The sequence below is a fragment of the Pinus tabuliformis genome, chromosome 8 (assembly GCF_031772625.1).
Source record: "Pinus tabuliformis cultivar Carrire ecotype Pingquan chromosome 8, CPIR1, whole genome shotgun sequence".
NCBI lineage: Eukaryota > Viridiplantae > Streptophyta > Pinopsida > Pinales > Pinaceae > Pinus > Pinus tabuliformis.
In genome coordinates this window covers 1047542303-1047561806 of record NC_142294.1, presented here as the reverse complement: position 1 = coordinate 1047561806, position 19504 = coordinate 1047542303, and positions in this window count along the sequence as shown.

The window sequence follows — 19504 nt, the reverse complement described above, 5'->3', positions numbered from 1 at the left end:
TATTCTGTAGCAGTGCTCACATTACCAGACCTACAACAACCATTTGAGATTGAGACAAATTCCTCCGACTATGTTATTGGTGTGGTTCCTACTCAACATGGGCATCCAGTGGCTTACCACAGTGAGACACTTTTAAACATAGTCTGAAAGTACCCCACTTACGACAAATAAATGTATTCCATTGTGCAGGCCTAGCGTCAAATGGAAGCATTACATTCTGGGGAAGGAAGCGGTCATCCACACAGACCACCGACCTCTACAGTTCATACAGACACAGTGGAAGTTTCAGAACGACCACCATCAGAACTGGTCCACCTACCTGCAGCAATTCCATTTGAACATTAAGTATAAAAAGGGCAGCACCAATAATGTCGCTGATTGCCTCAACCAACCATCTGACATGGCATAGATCACTATTCTCTACTCCTGTGGGCACGAGACATCGGGGTGGCCACATCTTTACAAGAGCGATCCAAAATTCGGCAGCACATATCGCACACTCCTGGAAGGGCAGAAAGTTCCAAATTTTCACCTTCAAGATACACTGTTATGCCACCTTGGACACATTTGTGTTCCTTCAAGCGAGCGTGCCAAGATGATTTGGGAGGCACACTACAATCGGGTCACTAGACATTTTGGAGTAGAGAAAATAGTGGCGGTATTGCAGAAGTATTTTTATTGCCCAAAACTTCGTCAGGATGTTGGGAACTACATTAGACCTTGCACCACCTGTGCCATTGCCAAACAAACCATCAAGAAGCAAGGCATGTATACTCCTCTACCTACTCCTAGTCAACCTTGGGAATCTGTATCCATGGATTACATGTCGGGGCACGACAATGATTGTGTTTCTGTGGTCGTCGACAGATTCTCTAAGATGGCCATCATGGCAGCCTACAAGAATAGTGTCACAGTTGAGGCCACTGCAAAGCTCTTCTTTGAGCGAGTATGGGTACACTTTGGGATACCACATTCCATTGTCTGAGATCGAGACAACAGATTCCTGAGTACATTTTGGTCAAGTCTCTCGTCGATGCTGGATACAAAACTTACTAAGTCCACGACTTTCCATCCTCAAACTCATGGCCAAATAGAGGTTGTCAATAGGATGATCATACACATTCTACACATGTACAACTTGAAGAATCCACGCACATGGGATGAAAGCCTCCCCTATGTCCAGCACAGCTAAGACATAGCTTTCCACAGTTCAACGGGCCACATCCCCTTTCAGGTAGGGCTGGGATTTCATCCATTATGTCCCATTGATGTGGCCATACCATTTGCAGCTACTTAGGTAGATTTGGCTCCTCTCCATTCCGAAGTCGACGGGGCTAACAACTTCATTGAGCACATTCAATACATCTGCCAGTAGGTCCATAATATATTGGACAAAACCAATTCTAAGTACAAGTAGCACCACGGTCAACATCAGGTGCCACACAAGTTCCAGGGGGGTGACAAAGTTTGGCTACATTTGCAGAAGGAGTGCCTCGTTGGAACCCACTGCAAGCTTCACCCACTCTGATATGTGCCATACACCATCACCAAGGTTGTGGGGGATAATGCCTTCGAGCTTAGCATTCCACCATTACTTGATATGCACCCAGTGTTCAATGTAGACCGCCTTCGGCCATACTTTCCACCATTACTGGACACATCCGACGTTGCAGAACAACTCACACCAACAGAGCTAAACCCATACTGCATGGAACAGGTCACCGTTGATCGGATCATGGACACACAAATCAAGAATACTCACCAGCAAAAGATCCAACTATATCGGTTGTCAAAGCTAACCAATGCCTTCATCAAGGCAAGTGGCTCACCAAGGACCAAGTTCAACAGAAGTTTCCCCATTTCATGGAGGCACTCAACGCAATGGTGACCATTGCTTCCTAAGGGGGGGAGGAATGATCTAGGTGGATATTGCTGGTCACCCGCCTATTCCACTTGGACCTCCAACACTGTCTCTTTAAGTTTTTTGGTTTCGTTAATTGTAGCACAATTTACTATTTTTGGGCAGTTTTTCGGGTCATGAACTTCCGGAGCCATTCTGAGGACCTAAATGACGTTTTCAGGGAAAACTGAGAGAGTGAAATTTTCCCAAATTAAGACATTAGCTCTTCTTCGGCCTTCTCTTTGAGATCTTCGAAACGAGGTATTATGATAGCCAAACAGAGATCGTATGCCAAAGTTACGACCCCGGGAAATTGATGTACTAATTTACCCAAACGGGGCCCACAGTTTTGGCGCTTCATCTCCTAGGGTTAGGTTTTGGATGTTTAGGGTTTTCCATTATTTCTCAATAATAAATAGGCCTTTGAGCCTCATTGTAACAAGTTCAGAGGCATGTAGCCACCACATCTCTTCACAGAGATAAGCTACCATATCCTGAGCTATCTTATTTCCATTCTGTTTGTAAGCATAGTTCAGTATTTTTCTATTAATGAAATGAAGTGTTTTTCTATTGCATATCTATATTTATGATTATATCTGTAAGTTGTTGCGTTCCATTTAAAGTTCGAATCAGTGGTATCAGACCAGTTTATTCTTTCTCTGTTTTTCTTTGCATGTCCCCAACGAGGTCAAGCTATAAGGAGTTAGGACTCGATCTCGTTGAACCATTGCAAGATCAGCCTCGCAAAACCCGATGACCACCCATAGCGGAAGAAAAGAAATACGAGGGGGTAAGAGATCCTTTCAAAATGTTGCTCAAGGAAGCCCTCGAGCAACAAAGGCATGCGATGAGGGATAATTTTTCCCAAATCCTTCGATGGCTACCCACAGGTGATGCATATTGATCCAACAACCACTCTAGAGGTGCCACTCCTTTTAAGGTACAAGTTAACTTCAGTATTCCCATATTTGAAGGAATAATAGATGCAGACGTCGTAGATAAATGGTTAAATTTGTTGGAAGGATATTTTCAGTTCATGACTTTTCCAATCGGGAAAAGTTTACTTTTGCACTTCTCAAAGCCACCCCACACATCAAGGACTAGTAGGAAACATATTGTGAACAAAAGGACGAGATTGAACCCTCATTGTTTTCAAGCGCACCCACTTGGGATTCTTTCTGAGACGTCATCAAGGAACACTATTAACCTGTCGGGAGCTATGAAGATAAATACATAAAGTGGACCATGCTATGAAAAGAAAGGGACCAAGATGTGTCAGAGTTCATAAATATTTTCCATACCCTTCGCACGAAGTTGGGTATCAAGGATAGTGAACGGCATTAGTGCTCAAGTACCATGGTTGTCTACACAAGTACATCAAGGACGAGATGGAGTTCCTGGACATTTCCTCACTCAGCACGACGTACTGGTATGCTATCAAGATTGAGCAGAAGTTTAAATAGAAGAAGTGAGACTTTGTATCTACGAATCCAAAGCAAGGAAAAGGTGCCCCCAAACCACAAAAAAAAGGACCAAGCCAAGGCGGCGCTACCTATGACAGCCCGCCAAAGCCGCAAGCAAACAACAACATGAAAAAGACAAAGAAGGACACAGGAAAACAGTATGATTTCCATAAGAGCTCCACTCACAATACAAGTGAGTGTCGGTTCAAGTATTCACTGGTGGTCGATCTGAAGGCTTCTTAATCAAATGCATGTTCTGACTCTGAATCAGAACCCAATAAGGGAACTGAAAAAGGGAAGCAAACCATTGATGCGGAGCCCAGTGCCACCGTGGCCACCACCAAGATCCATAAGATTGAGCCTGAAGATCTAGAGGAGGGGGAATGCCTATACCACTCACAGATGTGGGTGAAGGGTTCTCCACTGTGGTTCATTGTCGACAATGGGATCCAAAAGAACCTCATTTCAGCAGAGGTCCTGAAGCAGTTGGGCCTAAAGACTACAGCACATCCACAGTCATACACCATCGGGTGGCTTCACCAAGGACGAGATCTCCGCATCAGCCATCAGTGTCGCCTTCCCTATAGCAACAAGCCCTTCACGGATGAGGTACTGTGTGATGTTGCTCCTCTTGAAGTTTGTGATGTATTGTTAAGAGAACCATACTTGTGGAAGTGACATGTTTTATATGAGTCTAGACCTTACTCTGTGATTATTACCTTGGCCAACAAGTTGTACAGGATATCGTAGGTAGCCTCGCCTACTACCATATCTTTGATCACTACAAAGAAGTGCAGTAATATCGATTCCCAGACCAGGAAAAAATGTTTCCTTATGATTCGCCCTCAGAGCAAGAAGAAGGTTGTGACCACGGATTCCAAGAAAGGCTCCTCCGCACAGTAGCAGCAGATGGACAAGGTTGTGGAGGAGTACAGGGATATTTTTGCCTCACTTATAGGGGTACCTATGCACTGTCAGGTCAAGCACTCCATCAATCTTATCCCAGGCGTGCCACTACCTAATGGGCCGATCTATCGGTGCTCTGTTCTGGAGAATGATGAGATCAGGAGGCAGATTCAAGAACTATTGCAAAAAGGGCACATCAGTCCAAGATCATCACCCTATGGAAGCCCGATTGTATTGGTAAAGAAGAAATATGGGACCTGGAGTCTCTGTATCGACTACCAGGCGTTGAACAAGATCATTGTCTGGAATAGGTACCCAATGCCGCCAATTGATGACCTTCTTGACTAGCTTAAGGGGTCCAAATATTTGAACAATATTGACTTGAAGTCAGATTATCACCAAGTGCGTATCGAACCCTCTGATTTGTGGAAGACTGCCTACAAATCCAAGGAGGGAATTTTCGAATGGTTGGTCATGCCATTCGGATTAACGAATGCCCCTGCAACCTTCATGAGATTGATGGACAACATCTTGTGAGCCTCTAGCAATGCATTCATGGTGGTGTATTTAGATGACATCTTGATCAACAGGCAGAGTTGGGACGAGCACCTCCACCATATTTGATAGATCCTTCAAACCCTGCGACAACACAAGTTGTGTGCTAACTTGGAGAAATAAACCTTTGGCCTGACCCAGGTTCAATATCTTGGGTACATAATTGATAAACAGGGTGTACACATGGACCCATCCAAGATACAAGTCATTTGGGATTGGCCAGCCCCAACCACTCTAATAGAGTTTTGTAGCTTTTTGGGTCTTGCCAACTTCTACCGTAGGTGCATGTTGGGGTTCTCTCATATCAGTTGGCCTTTAAGTCAAGTAACCAAGGGTGGAGCAAAAGCAAAGTTTTTTTGGTCTGAAACCCAACAACAAGCGTTCTATGAATTCAAGAATTGCCTATGTTCTGCACCAGTGCTCACATTACCAAAACTGTAACAACCATTTGAGATTGAGACAAATTCCTCCGACTATGCTATTGGTGCGGTTCTTACTCAGCATGGGCATCCAATGGCTTACCACAGTGAGAGACATTCAGACACAGTACAAATGTGCCCCACTTACGACAAATAAATGTATTCCATTGTGTAGGCTTGCCGTCAATGGAAGCATTACATTTTGGGGAAGGAAATGGTCATCCACACAAATCACCGACTTCTACAGTTCATACAGACACAAGGGAAGTTGCAGAATGGATGCCATCAGAAATGGTCCACCTACCTGCAACAATTCCATTTGAACATTAAGTATAAGAAGGGTAGCACTAATAATGTCACTGATTTCCTTAGCCGACCACCAGTCATGGCGTTGATCATTGTGCTCGACTCCTGTGGGAACAGGACATCAGGGTGGCCACATCTTTACAAGAGAGATCTAGAATTCGGAAGCAGATACCAGACACTCCTGGAAGGGAAGCAAGTTCTAAATTTTCACCTTCAAGGTACACTTCTATGCCACCTGGGACACATCTGTGTTCCTTCAAGTGAGCATGCCAAGATGATTTGGGAGGTGCACTACAGTCGGGTCATTGGACATTTCGGAGTAGAGAAAATAGTGGTGGTATTGCAGAAGTATTTTTATTCGCCAAAACTTCGTCAGGATGTTGGGAAGTACATTAGATCATGCACCGCCTACACCATTGCCAAAGCAACCATCAAGAAGCAAGGCCTGTATACTCCTCTACCTAATCCTAATCGGCCTTGGGAATCTGTCTCCATGGATTACATGTCGGGCCATCCTTCTACTAAGCACAACAACGATTACATTTTCGTGGTCATTGATAGATTCTCTAAGATGGCCATCATGGAAGCCTGCAAGAAGAGTGTCACAGCAGAGGGCACTTCTAAGCTCTTCCTTCAACGAGTATGGGTACACTTTGGGATCCCACAGTCCATTGTCTCAGATCGGGACAGTAGATTCCTTAGTGCATTTTGGTCAAGTCTCTATTCGATGCTGGATACAAAACTTACTAAGTCCTTGGATTTCCATCCCCAAACTGATGGCCAAATAGAGATTGTCAACAGGATGATCGTACACATTCTATGCATGTACAACTTGAAGCATCCACGCACATGGAATGAAAGCCTCCCCTTTGTCTAGCACAGCTACAACACAGCTCTCCACAACTCAACAGGCCATAGCCCCTTTCAGGTAGGCTTGTGGTTTTAGCCATTATGTCCCATTGATGTGGCCAGACCATTTGCAGCTACTCAGGCACATTCGGCTCCTATCCAATCCGAAGCCGACAGGACTAGAAACTTCATTGAGCCCATTCAATACATCCTCCAGCAGGTACATGATATATTGGACAGAGCCAATGCTAATTACAAGTAGTGCCACGATCAGCATCGGGTGTCGCACAAGTTCCAGGTGGGAAATAAAGTTTGGCTACATTTTCATAAGGAATGCCTCGTTGGACCACACCGCAAGCTTTGCCCGCTCCGATATGGGCCATACACCATCACCAAGGCTCTAGGGGAAAATTCCTTCGAGCTTAGCATTCCACCGTTCCTTGGTTTGCACACAGTGTTCAATTTAGACCACCTTCGGCCATACTTTCTATCATTGTTGGACACATCTGACGTTGCAGAACAACTCACACCAACAGAGCTAAACCCATACTACATGGAACAGGCCACTGCCAATATGATCATGAACACACAAATCAAGAACACTCGCCAGCAAAAGATCCACCTATATCGGGTTGTCAAAGCTGGCCAACTCCTTCACTAAGGCAAGCAGCTCACCAAGGACCAAGTTTAGCAAAAGTTTCCCCATCTAATGGAGGCAATCAACGCAACAGGGACCATTGCTTCCTAAGTGGGGAGGAATGATCTAGGTGGATATTGGTGGCCACCTTCCTATTCCACTTGGACCCCAAACACTATCTCTTTTGGTTTTTCAGTTTCCTTAATTGTAGCACAGTTTAATATATTTGGAAATTTTTCGGGTCTTGAATTTATGGAGCTGTTTTGAGACCCTAAACGACGTTTTTAGGGAAAATAGAGAGGCCAAAAGTTTCCCAAACTCGCTTGGCAATTTATTTTTGGCCTCCTTTTCGAGATCTTCGAAACGAGGTATTATGATAGCCATACGGAGATCGTATGCCAAAGAGGACCCCAAAAATTTGATGTACCAATTTACCCAAATAGGGCCCACAGTTTTGGCACTTCATATCCTAGGGTTAGGTTTTTGGATGTTTAGGGTTTTCCATTGTTTCTCAATAATAAATAGGCCTTTGAGCCTCATTGTAACATAGTTCAGAGGCATGTAGCCGCCACATCTATTCTCAGAGATAAGTTACCATCGTCTGAGCTATCTTATTTCCATTTCGTTTGTAAGCATAGTTCAGTGTTTTGCTATTAATGAAATGAAGCGTTTTTCTGTTGCATCTCTGTATTTATGATTATATCTGTAATTTGTTGTGTTCCTGTTTAAAGTTTGGATCAGTGGTATCAAAGTGCTCCATTCTTTCTCTTTTTTTTACTTGTCCCCAACAAGGTTAGGGTATAAGGAGTTAGGACTCAATCTGGTTGAACTGTTGCAAGATCAGCCTCGCAAAATCGGATGACCTCCCATGGTGGAAGAAAAGAAAGACAAGGAGGCAGGAGATCCTTTCAAAATGTTGCTTGAGGAAGCCCTCGAGCGACAAAGGGACGTGATGATGGATAATTTTGCCCAGATCCTTTGACAGCTACCCACAGGCGATGCATCTTCATCCAGCAGCCACTTTGGAGGCACCACTACTTTTAAGGTACAAGTTAACTTCGATATTACCATATTTGATGGCTTGATAGATGCAGACGTCATAGATAAATGGTTAAATCTGTTGGAAGGATATTTTTCAGTTCATGACTTTTCCAATCTGGAAAATATTACTTTTTTACTTCTTAAAGCCGCCCACACATCAAGGACTAGTGGTAAACATACTGTGAACAAAAGGACGAGATTGAACCCTCGTTGTTTTTAACCACACCCACTTGGGATTCTTTCTGAGACAACATCAAGGAACAATATTACCCTTTCGGGAGTTATGAAGATAAATACATAAAGTGGACCACGCTATGGCAGGGAAGGGACCAAGATGTGTCAGAGTTTACAAATATTTTCCATACCCTTCGCCCAAAGCTAGGTATCAAGGATACTGAGAGACATTAGTGCTCAAGTACCGCGGTTGTCTACACAAGTACATCCAGGACAAGATGGAGTTCCTTGACATTTCCTCACTTAGCACGGCGTACCAGTACGCTGTCAAGATTGAGAAGAAGTTTAAGAAGAAGAAGCGGGACTTTGGATCTATGAATCCAAAGCAAGGAAAAGGCACCCCCAAACCACAAAACAAAGGACCAATCCAAGGCGAGGTTACCTAGGACATCCCGTCGAAGCCACAAGCAAAGAAAAACATGATGAAGACAAAGAAGGACATGGGAAAATGGTGTGAGTTCCATAAGAGCTCCACTCACAATACAAGTGTGTCAGGCTAAGTAGTCACTGGTGGTCGAGCTGAAGGCTTCTGAATCAGATGCATGTTCCGACTCTAAATCATTCATTAGGGGAATTTTGAGGTCTAAAATGGGTCTTCTAAGAAAAATGTACAAACAAAATAAAATTTATAAGAACCAATAAGATTCAAGATGATGATGTCAACCATGGGGGATGATTCACCATTTTTGGAGTAAAAAATGAAAAATATTAAAAAATAATAAAATAAAAAAACTACTTTTTCAACTCGTATTTTAAACTTATCTCCCTAAGGTTTTACTCAAATTTTAACTGGGAGTACTCCTTGGATGCAAAATTTAATTCCACATCCAAGGAGTACCCATGTTGCATATTTTCGATGGACCCTACTACAAGAAAAATGAGAAATACATGGAAAAACATGATTGCAATCACGTTTTTCATGTATTTCTCATATTTTTTGTAGTAGGGTCCATCGAAAGTATGAAACATGGGTACTCCTTGGATGAGGAATCGAATTATGCATCCATTCCACTCAAAATTTGAGTAAACCCATAAAGAGATAAGTTGAAAATACGAGTTGAAAAAATAGTATTTTTTTTCTTTTTTCCCTCTAAAATTTGATGATTCAATTTAATCTTATTCTATTATTTCCACTATTATTTTATAATTTCCTTATGAGGCCCATTTTAGACCTCAAAAATCCCCTAATCACCCGATAAGGGAACTGACAAAGGGAGCAAATCATTGATGCAGATCCAAGTGCCACCGTGGCCACCACCAAGATCCAGAAAATTGAGCCTGAAGATCCAGAGGATGGGGAACGCCTCTTCCACTCACAGATGTGGGTGAAGGGTTATCCGTTGTAGTTCATTGTCGACAGCAATAACCAAAAGAACCTCATTTCAGTAGAGGTCCTGAAGCGGTTGGATCTAAATACTACAACACATCCACAGTGGTACACCATCAGGTGGTTTCGCCAAGGACGAGATCTTCACGTCATCCAGCAATGTCGCCTTCCCTATAATATCAAGCCCTTCACGGATGAGGTAGTGTGTGATGTTTCTCCTCATGAAGTTTGTGATTTATTGTTAGGACAACCATACTTATGGAAGAGACATGTTGTATATGAGTCTAGACCTTGCTTTGTGATTAGTACCTTGGCCAACAAGTTGTACAGGTTACTCGAGGTAGCCTCGCCTACACCCATCTCTTTGATCACTGCAAAGCAGTGCAGTAAGATAATTTCCCAGACCAGGGAATTTTTTTTCCTTATGATTCGCCCTCAGGGCAAGAAGAAGGTTGTGACCACAGTTTCAATGCAGGGCTCCTCTACACAACAGCAACAGATGGACAAGGTTGTGGAGGAGTACAGAGATATTTTTACCTCACCTACAGGGGTATCTCTACAATGTCAGGTCAAGCACTCCATCGACCTAACCCCAAGTGCGCCGCTGCCCAATGGACTGATCTATCGGCTCTCTATTCTAGAGAACGATGAGAGCGAGAGGAAAATTCAGGAACTATTGTATAAAGGGAACGTCAGGCCAAGCTCATCACCATGTGGGAGACCGATTATATTGGTACGAAAGAAGGATGGGACCTAGAGGCTCTGTATTGACTACCGGGCGTTGAACAAGATCACTGTCCGAAATAGGTACTCAATCCCGTGGATTGATGACCTTCTTGACCAGCTCAAGGGGGCCAAATATTTCAGCAAGATTGACTTGAAGTCAAGTTATCACCAGGTGCTTATCGAACCCTCTGATGTGTGGAAGACTACCTTCAAATCCAAGCAAGACCTTTTCGAATGGTTGGGCATGTCGTTCAGATGGACGATAGCCCCAGAAACCTTTAAGACACTGATGGACGACATCTAACGACCCTTCACCAATGCATCCGTGGTGGTGTATTTAGATGACATCTTGAATATTCAACTAGTGTTGGGATAAGCACGTCCTTCAAACCTTGTGTGCTAACTTGGAGAAATGCACCTTTGTCCTGTCCGAGGTTCAATATCTTCAGTACATAATTGATGAGCAGGGTGTACACGTGGACCCATCCAAGATACAAATCATTCGGGATTGGCCAGCCCCAATGACTCTAACAGAACTCCACAACTTTTTGGGTCTTGCCAACTTCTACTGTAGGTTCGTGTTGGGGTTCTCTCATATCACTTGGCCTTTAAGTCAAGTCACTAAGGGTGGAGAAAAAAAAAAAAAAAAATTGGTCTGAAACCCAACAACCAGTGTTCTTCAAGTTGAAGAATCATCTCTATTCTACACCATTTCTCACATTACTAGACCTGCAACAATCATTTGAGATTGAGACAGATGCCTCCAACTATGCTATTGGTGTAGTTCTTACTCAGCGTGGGCATCCAGTGGCTTACCACAGTGAGACACTTTCATAGACGGTCCGAAAGTACCCCACTTACGAAAAATAAATGTATTCCATTGTGCAGGCCTGCCGTCAATAGAAGTATTACATTCTGGGGAAGGAAACAGTCATCCACACAGACCACCGACCTCCACAATTCATACAGACACAAGAGAAGTTGTAGAATGATCGCCATCAGAAATGGTCCACCTACCTGCAACAGTTCCATTTGAACAACAAGTATAATAAGGGTGGCACTAATAATGTTGCTGATTACCTCAGCCGACCACCAATCATGGTGTTGATCACTGTGCTCGACTCCTGTGGGCATGAGACATCGGGGTGGCCACATCTTTACAAGAGCGATCTAGAATTCAGTAGCGCATACCAGACACTCCTGGAAGGGAAGCAAGTTCCAAGTTTTCACCTTCAGGATGCACTTTTATGCCACCTAGGGCACATCTGTGTTCCTTCAAGTGAGCGTGCCAAGATGATTTGGGAGGCGCACTATAGTCAGTTCACTCGACATTTCGAAGTAGAGAAAATAGTGGCGGTATTGTAGAAGTATTTTTATTGGCCAAAATTCGTCAAGATGTTGGGAAGTACATTAGATCCTGCACCATTGCCAAACAAACCATTAAGAAGCAAGGCCTGTATACTCTTATACCTACTCCTAGTCAACCTTGGGAATATGTGTCCATGGATTACATGTCGAGCCTTCCTTCTACTAATCACAGCAACGATTGCTTTTTCGTGGTCGTCGATAGATTCTCTAAGATGGCCATCATGGCAGCCTACAAGAAGAGTGTCACAGCAGAGGCTACTGCTAAGCTCTTTTTTGAGCGAGTATGAGTACACTTTGGGATCCCACGGTCCATTGCCTCAGATCAGGACAACAAAGGTTGTCAACGGGATGACTGTACACATTCTACGCATGTACAACTCAAAGCATCCATGCACATGGGATGAAAGCCTCCCCTATTTCCAACACAACTACAACAGAGCTCTCCACATCTCAACGTGCCACATCCCATTTTAAGTAGGGTTGGAATTTCAGCCATTATGTCGCATTGATGTGGCCATACCATTTGCAGCTACTCAGGCATATTTGGCTCCTATCAAGTCCAAAGCCGACAAGGATAAAAACTTCATTGAATGCATTCAATACATCCTCCAGTAAGTCCATGATATATTGGACATATCCAATGCTAAGTACAAGCAGCGCCACAGTAAGCATCGGGTGCCACAGAAGTTCCAAGTGGGCGACACTATTTGGCTACATTTGCAGAAGGAGCATGTCGCTAGACCCCACTGCAAGCTTCACCCACTCTGATATGGGCCATACACCATGACTAAGGTTGTAGGGGACAATGCCTTCGATCTTAGTATTCCATCGTTCCTTGGTTTGCACCTAGTGTTCAATTTAGACCGCCTTCAGCCATACTTTCCACCATTGTTGGACACATCCGACGTTGCAAAACAACTCACACCAACAGATCTAAACACATACTGCATGGAACAGGCCACCACCGATCAGGTCATGGACACATAGATCAAGAACACTCGCCAGCAAAGCATCCAACTATATCGGGTTGTCAAAGTTGGCCAACTCCTTCACCAAGGCAAGTGGCTCACCAAAGACCAAGTTCAGCAAAAGTTTCCCCCTCTCAGGGAGGCACTCAACGCAATGGGGACCATTGATTCCTAAGGGGGGAGGAATGATCCAGGTGGATATTGGTGGCTACCCACCTATTCTACTTGGACCCCCAACACTGTCTCTTTCAGTTTTTCGGTTTCCTTAATTGTAGCATAGTTTACTATATTTGGCAGTTTTTCGGGTACAAGTTAACTTCGATATTCCCATATTTGAAGGCCTAATAGATGAAAACACCGTAGATAAAAGGTTAAATCTGTTGGAAGCATATCTTTCGGTTCATGACTTCTCCAATCAGGAAAATATTCCTTTTTCACTTCTCAAATTCGTCCCACATGTCAAGGACAGGTGGGAAACATATTGTGAACAAAAGGATGAGATTGAAGCCTCGTTATTTTCAACCTTACCCACTTGGGATTCTTTCCAAGTCGCCATCGAAGAACAATATTACCATGTCAAGAGCTATGAAGATAATACATAAAGTGGACCACGCTACGGCACGAAAGGGACCAAGATGTGTCAAAGTTCACAAATATTTTCCATACCCTTCACACGAAGTCGGGTATCAAGGACACTGAGCAGCATTTGGTGCTCAACTACCGTGATTGTCTACATAAGTACATCCAGGACGATATGGAGTTCCTGGACATTTCCTCGTTCGGCACGGTGTACCGGTACGCTGTCAAGATTGAGAAAAAGTTTAAACAGAAGAAGCGGGACTTTGGATCTGCGAATCCAAAGCAAGGAAAAGGCGCCTCCAAATCACATAACAATGGACCAAGACAAGGCGGGCCACCCAGGACTACTCACTAAAGCCGCAAGAAAAGAACAACATGACGAAGACAAACAAGAACATGGGAAAATGGTGTGAGTTCCATAGGAGCTCCACTCACAATATAAGTGAGTGTCGGGCCAAGCAGTCACTGTTGGTCGAGTTGAAGGCTTTTGAATCAAATGCATGTTCTGACTCTGAATCAGAACCCGATAAGAGAACTGACAAAGGCAAGTAGATCATTGATGTGGAGTAGAGTGCCATCGTGGCCACCACCAAGATCCAGAAGATTGAGCCTTAAGATCCAAAGGAGGGGGAACGCCTCTTCCACTCATAGATGTGGTTTAAGGGTTCTCCGATGAAGTACATTTTCGATAGCGAAAGCCAAAAGAACCTCATTTCAGCAGAGGTCGTGAAGCCATTGGGCCTAAAGACTGCATCACATCCACAATCGTATACCATCGGGTGGCTTCACCAAGGACGAGATCTTCGCGTCAGCTAGTAGTGTCGCCTTCCCTATAACATCAAGCCCTTCACAGAGGAGGTACTATGTGATGTTGTTCCTCTTGAATTTTATGATGTATTGTTAGGAAAACCATACTTATGGAAATGATATGTTGTATATGAGTCTAGACCTCGCTTTGTGATTATTACCTTGGACAACAAGTTGTACAAGATACCTGAGGTAGCCCTGCCTACCGCCATCTCTTTGATCACTGCACCCTCAAGGCAAAAAGAAGGTTGTGGCCATGGCTTCCAGGAAGTGCTCCTTTGCACAGTAGCAGCAGATGGACAAGGTTGTGGAGGATTATAGGGATATTTTCGCCTCACCTACAGGGGTACCTCTGCACTGTCAGGTCAAGCACTACATCAATCTGACCCCGAGCGCGTCGCTGCCCAATGGGCTGATCTATCGGTGCTCTGTTATGGAGAACAATGAGATCGGTAGGAAGATTCAGGAACTATTGCATAAAGGGCACATCAAGCCAAGCTCATCACCTTGTGGGAGCCCAATTATATTGGTACAAAAGAAAGTTGGGACCGGGAGGCTCTATATTAACTATCAGGGGTTGAACAAGATCACTGTCTGGAATAGGTACCCAATCCTGCAGATTGATGACCTTCTTGACCAGCTCAAGGGGGCCAAATATTTCAGCAAGATTGACTTGAATTCAAGTTATCACCAAGTGCCTATCGAACCCTCTGATGTGTGGAAGACTACCTTCAAATCCAAGGAGGGCCTTTTCGAATGGTTGGTCATGTCGTTCGGATTGACGAACGCCCCTGCAACCTTCATGAGACTGATGGACGACATCTTGTGACCCTTCACCAATGCATTCGTGGTGGTGTATTTAGATGACATCTTGATCTTCAGCCAGAGTTGGGACGAGCACCTCCACCATATTCGACAAGTCCTTCAAACCCTGCAACAACACAAGTTGTGTGCTAACTTGGAGAAATGCACCTTTGGCCTGACCTAGGTTCAATAGCTTGGGCACATAATTGATGAGCAAGGTGTACACGTGGACTCATCCAAGATACAATTCATTCGGTATTGGCCAGCCCCAACCACTCTAATAGAGCTCCGCAGTTTTTTGGGTCTTGCCAACTTCTACCGTAGCTTTATGTTGGGGTTCTCTCATATCACTTGGCCTTTAATTCAAGTCACCAAGGGCGGAGCAAAAGAAAAGTTTTTTTGGTCTGAAACCCAATAGCAAGCGTTCTCCGAGTTGAAGAATCACCTTTGTTCTTCACCATTTCTCACATTACCAGACCTGCAACAACCATTTGAGATTGAGACAGATGCCTCTCACTATGTTATTGGTGTGGTTCTTACTCGGCATGGGCATCCAGTGGCTTACCACAGTGAAACACTTTCAGACACAGCCCAAAAGTACCCCACTTATGACAAAAAAATGTATTCCATTGTGCAGATATGTCGTCAATGGAAGCATTACATTCTGGGGAAGGAAACGGTCATACACAAAGACCACCGACCTCTAGACTTCATATAGACACAAGGGAAGTTGCAGAACGATCGCCATCATAAATGGTCCACCTACTTGCAACAGTTCCATTTGAACATTAAGTATAAGAAGGGAAGCACCAATAATGTCGTTGATTGCCTCAGCCGACCACTGGTCATGGCGTTGATCACTGTGCTCGACTCCTGTGGGCACGAGACATCAGGGTGGCCACATCTTTACAAGAGTGGTCTAGAATTTGGCAGTACATACCAAACACACTTGGAAGGGAAGAAAGTTCCAAATTTTCACCATCAGGATGCACTGTTATGTCACCTGGGACACATTTGTGTTCCTTCAAGCGAGCGTGCCAAGATGATTTGGGAGGCACACTACAGTCGGGTCGCTGGACATTTTGGAGTAGAGAAAACAGTGGCGGATTTGCAGAAGTATTTTTATTGGCCGAAACTTCATCAGGATGTTGGGAAGTACATTAGATCCTACATCACATGCACCTTTCCCAAACCAACCATCAAGAAGCAAGGCTTATATACTCCTCTACCTACTCCTAGTCGGCCTTGGAGATCTGTCTCCATGGATTACATGTCGGGCCTTCCTTCTACTAAGCATGACAACGATTGTGTTTTCGTGGTCGTCAACAAATTCTCTAAGATGGCCATCATGGCAACCTGCAAGAAGAGTGTCACAACAGAGGCCACTGCCAAGCTCTTCTTTGAGCGAGTATGGGTACACTTTTGGATCCCACAGTCCATTGTCTCAAATCGGGACAGCAGATTCCTGAGTGCATTTTCATCAAGTCTCTGGTCGATGCTGCATACAAAACTTACTAAGTCCACGGTTTTCCATCCCCAAACTGATGGCCAAACAGAGGTTGTCAACAGGATGATCGTACACATTCTACACATGTACAACTCGAAGCATCCACGCACATGGGATGAAATCCTCCCCTATGTCCAGCACAACTACAACAGAGCTCTCCACATCTCAATAGACCACAGCCCCTTTCAGGTAGGGTTGGGATTTCAGCCATTATGTCCCATTGATGTGGCCATACAATTTGCAGCTACTTCGGCAGATTCGGCTCCTGTCCAGTCCGAAGCCCACAGGCCTAACAACTTCATTGAGCGCATTCAATACATCTGCCAGCAGGTCCATGATATATTAGACAGAGTCAATGCTAAGTACAAGCAGCGCCACAATCAGCATCATGTGCCGCACAAGTTCCAGGTGGGCGACAAAGTTTGGCTACATTTGCAGAAGGAGCGCCTCCCTAAACCCCACCACAAGCTTCATTCACTCCAATATGGGCCATACACCATCACCAAGGTTGTAGGGGACAATGCCTTCGAGCTTAGCATTTCACCATTCCTTGCTCTGCACCCAATGTTCAATGTAGACCGCCTTCGGCCATACTTTCCACCATTGCTGGACACATCCGACGTTGCAAAACAGCTCACACCAACAGATTTAAACACATACTGCATGGAATAGGCCACCACCTATCGGTTCATGGACACACAGATCAAGAACACTCGCCGGAAAAAGATCCAACTATATCGGGTTGTCAAAGTTGGCCAACTCCTTCACCAAGGCAAGTGGCTCACCAGGGACCAAGTTCAGCAAAAGTTTCCCCATCTCATGGAGGCACTCAATGCAATGGGGACCATTGCTTCCTAATTGGATATTGGTGGCCACCCGCCCAGTCCATTTGGACCCCCAACACTATCTCTTTCAGTTTTTCGGTTTCCTTAATTGTTGCACAGTTTACTATTTTTGGCATTTTTTCGAGTCCTGAACTTTCGGATCCATTTTAAGGCCTTAAATGACATTTTTAGGGAAAATGAAGAGACCAAAAACGTCCCCAACACATATTATTAATTTTTTTTGGCCTTCTCTTTGAGATACTTGAAATGAGGTATTACGATAGCCAAACAGAGATCGTATGCCAAAGTTACAACCCCGAGAAGTTGATGTACCAATTTACCCACACAGAGCCCACAGTTTTGGTGCTTCATCTATTAGGGTTTTGGATGTTTAGGGTTTTTCATTGTTTCTCAATAATAAATAGGCCTTTGAGTCTCATTGTAACACAGTTCAGAGGCATATGGCCGCCACATCTCTTCTCATAGATAAGCTACCATCGCCCGAGCTATCTTATTTCCATTCTGTTTGTAAGCATAGTTCAATATTTTTATATTAATGAAATGAAGTGTTTTTCTGTTACATCTCTGTATTTATGATTATATCTGTAAGTTGTTGCGTTCCTGTTTAAAGTTCAGATCAGTGGTATCAGAGTGGTCTGGTCTTTCTCTGTTTTTCTTTGCATGTCCCAAACGAGGTTAGAGTGTAAGGAGTCAGGGCTCGATTTGGTTGAACCATTGCAAGATCAGCCTCGCAAAACCCAATGACCTGCCATGGCGAAAGAAAATAAAGACGAGGGGGCAGGAAATCATTTCAAAATGTTGCTCGAGGAAGCCCTCGCGCGACAGAGGGACGCGATGATGGATAACTTTGCCCAGATCCTTCTACGGCTACCCACAGGCGATGCATCTTCATCCAGCAGCCACTCTGGAGGCACCACTCCTTTTAAGGTACAAGTTAACTTCGATATTCCGATATATGCAAACACTGTAGATAAATGGTTAAATCTGTTGGAAGGATATTTTTCAATTCATGACTTTTCCAATCAAGAAAAAAATCCTTTTGCACTTCTCAAAACCGCCCCACACGTCAAAGACAGGTGGGAAACATATTGTGAACAAAAGGACAAGATTGAACCCTTGTTGTTTTCAGCCGCACCCACTTGGGATTCTTTCTGAGACGCCATCAAGGAACAATATTACCCTGTCGGGAGCTATGAAGATAAATACATAAAGTGGACCACACTACGACAAGGAAGGGACCAAGATGTGTCAGAGTTCACAAATATTTTCCATACCCTTCGCACGAAGTTGGGTATCAAGGATACTGAGCGGCATTAGTGCTCAAGTACCGCGACTGTCTACACAAGTACATCTAGGACGAGATGGAGTTCTTGGACATTTCCTCGCTCGGCACAGCGTACCGATACGTTATCAGGATTGAGCAAAAGTTTAAACAAAAGAAGCGGGACTTTGGATCTGTGAATCCAAAGCAAGGAAAAGGCACCCCCAAACCATAGAACAAAGGACCAAGCCAAGGCGGGGCTACCTAGGACAGCCCACCTGGATTAGTAAAATGTTCATAATGTTGATTGTGTTCAAAATATGAGATTGGAATTTTGATAAAGATTTAGATAAAAATAAATAACTTTATAAGTTTAGAGAAAAATAAATAAACTTGATAAGTTAGTTTTTTGAAGGCACCCCTGAAGGAGCCTCGAAAGACTGTAATGCGTAGTGACAAGATGGGGGAAGAAGACTTTGATGCACGAAACTATTAAGTTTGATCATTTTGAGCTTCTCAAAGTAGTGATGTATGTTATGGTTTAGACTACTTGAAATATTGAATATAAAAGTTTTTTCCTTGGATTAAACAAAAACAAACAAACAAACAATATTCTAACTTTTAATCTACTGCAATAATGTTTAATCTATTATGTTTCTTGTTTCAATACCATTGTTTTTATCTTTACACTATTAGTTTAAGACCCATGGAAGGCCTTATTATCCAATCATCTTGTGCTTTTTATGTTTAATATTCTCTTTTGTTTGAAATGTCCAAGTTGTATATTTAAACTTCATTAGTGTTCCTTGAAAGTTGAAACTTAAGAGCCTTGGAAAACATGAGGTAGTTATTGAATTCTTACTCTTACTTCATTGTTGGAGTACAAAGATTATAATGAATGAAATTTATTTATTGCTTATATTTTAATTGTTGTAATCCAAAATTTCAACAATTTAGCAAGGTATTTTAAACATTTTTTAAATAGGTAAAATAGCTTTAAAA